Raw genomic sequence first — 3,084 nt, 5'->3', positions numbered from 1 at the left:
TAAGTGGAGTTGGGGGCTTCAATGAAGATGGAAGAGTTGTTAACAATAATGGTTTGATTGCAAATGTCTGATTGTTGAACAGGGGGGCACATATATGGTTTGAGTAAGCAAAGTTCCACGACCGTGACTTGTTTGCAATGGAGGTTGTTGGTGGCAGTGGTGGGCATCCAAGGCAGCTAGGCAGAGTGCTCAATTTAGCATTGTCAAAGGTGGAGTCAGTTAGAAACAGGTTTGCAGGAATGGCGGCTAGCAGGAGGTTTATAAGAAAACAGCTTGACAGGAGGCAAAATAGTTACTTTATATAAAAATTAAGAATTTACTTAGTCCTCTGGCTTGGGTTTACAGGCAGAAAACATTAGCAATTTACATTACACTAGTTATTTTTGAATACCACGGGAATGTTATTTGACTTCTGTTAGACTTTGGCATAAAAGAAAATTTATAATTAACAATTGCTAATTAAAAAAATTTTTTTAAACTGAATATAAAGGATTTTTCTTAAACTTTAGTTATTATGTTAAAGCTGGATGCTATTTTTTAGCCATAAATACATATTCTATAGGCCTGAACTTACACATAGCAGGAAAGCCGGTGACTGCAAAGTCCAGAAATTCTCCAGGGAAAAGTTATCCCCGATGGCCATTGAGAAATCTGGGGTTTGCCATCCCCACACCCTCTGCCATGTTTTAGAAGGACAAAGCTAGCTTAATACATAATTTTTAACACATGATTTTTAGTTGCAAGATGCCAGTTTGTGAATGACCAGACTGAACCAGGTTGAAAAAATTAATTGAAATTTGAAAAATGGATAAGGCTTTAAAAATTGTATTATTATAAAATGTAGAGATAACAAATAAACAGACAAAACAAAACAACACTAAACACAACATTTTACACTTGTGGCCACTTTCATTCATCACAACAGACACATAAACAGACAAAAGGATTGATTTAAGACTTATTTATAAAAAATTGACAAGCGCTTTTAAATATTTAGCTAGCATGTTTGTGAGAAGAAAAAAAATTTTTGTAGAAAAACTTTTTTAGTTTTGAGAAGTACTTAATGTAGATGGAGTGGAACTTTGCTGAAAATAAATTTTAAGGTTTAGATTTAACACAAAACATTTTTAAAACAATTTTAATTTGAAGTTTAAAACATTAAGTAAAATGGTTAATGAGCACTGTAGAAGGAGTCTCTACTCTGAAGTATGAAATGATTTGCTGTAAATGAATAGGTTTTCTTTAAATTGGTTTTGCAGTAGAACAGTAAGACAGCTGCAATAAAGTGTTAAAATTTTTATGATTAAACACAATAGCATGAACTATGATTATTAAAGGTATAAAAAACTGATTTTAAAAAACAAACAACTGTTTTTACTATGAAGACTTTAAGTGAATAATTTGTAAAAAAATATTATATACCAAATTAACTAAATGCTTAGATTATTATAAAATATAGTTAAAGACATCTGATGCATTTACACACTTAGAACTTAAGACTAAAATTGTATTTAATACTAGTTAATTTGCTTATAAAGTTTAGTTACTTTTATATATTACTTATAAAATTATATATAATATATTTTTCATTAATATTATTTTTTCACTGCGACACAAATATACAGATTTGTATAATGTGCTGATATTTTGAATGCACTTAAAATAATAGTTCTTTCAATGCAGAAATAAAGAACAACCATTGCTATAGCACAAAGTTAAAACTAAGGGTACTATAAAGCACACTTAGGTGTTTACTGTGCATTAAATTAACTATATTGTTTAAAAAGGCTAACTACATTATTTTTCACATAATTTTGTAAATACTTTAAAAATTAAAATAAAACTTTTAATAGAAATATAAGACTTAAATTTAACACTTTTGTGTTCGTTTGGATTTTTAAAACACAAAGAAGTTTTTCTTTTACCAATATTTTGTTATCTGTAAAGTGACAGAATTATGACCTTGGTGTAAAATTTTCTGAGAGGCATGAAAAAAAAAAGTTTATTGCTTTTATCTTCCTGTTGCTTTTTCTCCCTAGAGAATTTTTTTTAACTCTTACAGACCTGAATTTAAAAAGTTTCCTAATTTTCAATGTTTTAATAATTACTTTACACCACTTAATGCACTAAACCTAATAACACATATCTGACGAAGTGTAGGGCTGACAAGGTGAAGCAGAGTCTTTTACTGATAACTCGGGGAGGGGCCAGCACAGTTAACAGCAGGAAGGCTAGAGGCAAATTATTTACAGTCCGCAGGGTGTAATGATATAGAGAAAAAAAAGCAATCTTTTAAGATTAATTACTAATTTATTGGAATTAGAGGGAATGGCAACCGAAGAGGGGAGTCTGGGTTGCAAAAGTACTATGGGGATCATGGTTTTATTAATTGATTTGAGAATATGCAAGAGATGCCACTTTTCAGATTTTTTTTTTTTTGAATAACAAAGATTGGGTATTTCAAGGTGAATTGGAAGGCTTAAAGTGGGAGTGGCAGGGCTTGAGCTGGCTGTTTCCTAAGGCTGGCAGGAAAGAGGCTGAAGGAGGCTGAGGGCTGGTTTGAGCAAAATGTACTGAGTAAAGGGTACATTAGGCTCAGAAGTTTTAACAGCAAAGTGTAGATATTGCAAGGTTTTATGGCTTAGCAGATGATACTTTGTAATTATCCTGCTCACTGTGCCCTTAGAATTTTTTGTAGGCACTGCAGCAGTTTCTGTTTTATGGCACTCAGCCTCACTTTTATTAGTTTGTCCCTTTGAATTCTTAAGATGGGGGGCCTGGCTGTGGAATTCAGTGGGCAGAGGACAGACAACTATAGATTTAGGAGGGCGGGGGAAAGCCTGAAGGGCAGAAACTTGTGAATTAAGAGAAGCAGCCTGTTTTTGAAGGCTTAAGATTTGTTTAAAATTTTCAATTTGGCCAAGTAGTTTCATTTCTATAGCTTTAAGAGGGGGAGCGGTGAGAGGAGGGAATCTGCCATGGTTAGGGACTGAGCGTCTTGGGCATTTAGAATTTTTCCCCTGGGGTGCGGGGGATCAGTGGGAGGCGTTTGAGAAGGTAGCTGCGGAGGCTGCTGAGCAGGCG

At 33.4% G+C, this 3,084-nt stretch overlaps 1 non-coding gene across 1 annotated transcript; it reads right to left on the bottom strand.

Annotated features, from left to right (window-relative positions):
- Positions 1 to 1,632: 1,632 nt before the first annotated feature.
- On the bottom strand, positions 1,633 to 1,762 carry LOC126025405 (small nucleolar RNA SNORA22). The gene has a single exon (XR_007501412.1). It is a non-coding gene; the product is annotated as a small nucleolar RNA SNORA22 (small nucleolar RNA).
- Between the last annotated feature and the right edge of the window lie 1,322 nt (positions 1,763 to 3,084).

This window comes from Suncus etruscus, chromosome 12 (genome assembly GCF_024139225.1).
Source record: "Suncus etruscus isolate mSunEtr1 chromosome 12, mSunEtr1.pri.cur, whole genome shotgun sequence".
NCBI lineage: Eukaryota > Metazoa > Chordata > Mammalia > Eulipotyphla > Soricidae > Suncus > Suncus etruscus.
The sequence above is the reverse complement of the archived record's forward strand: the minus strand, read 5'-3'. Positions and strand labels throughout refer to the sequence as shown.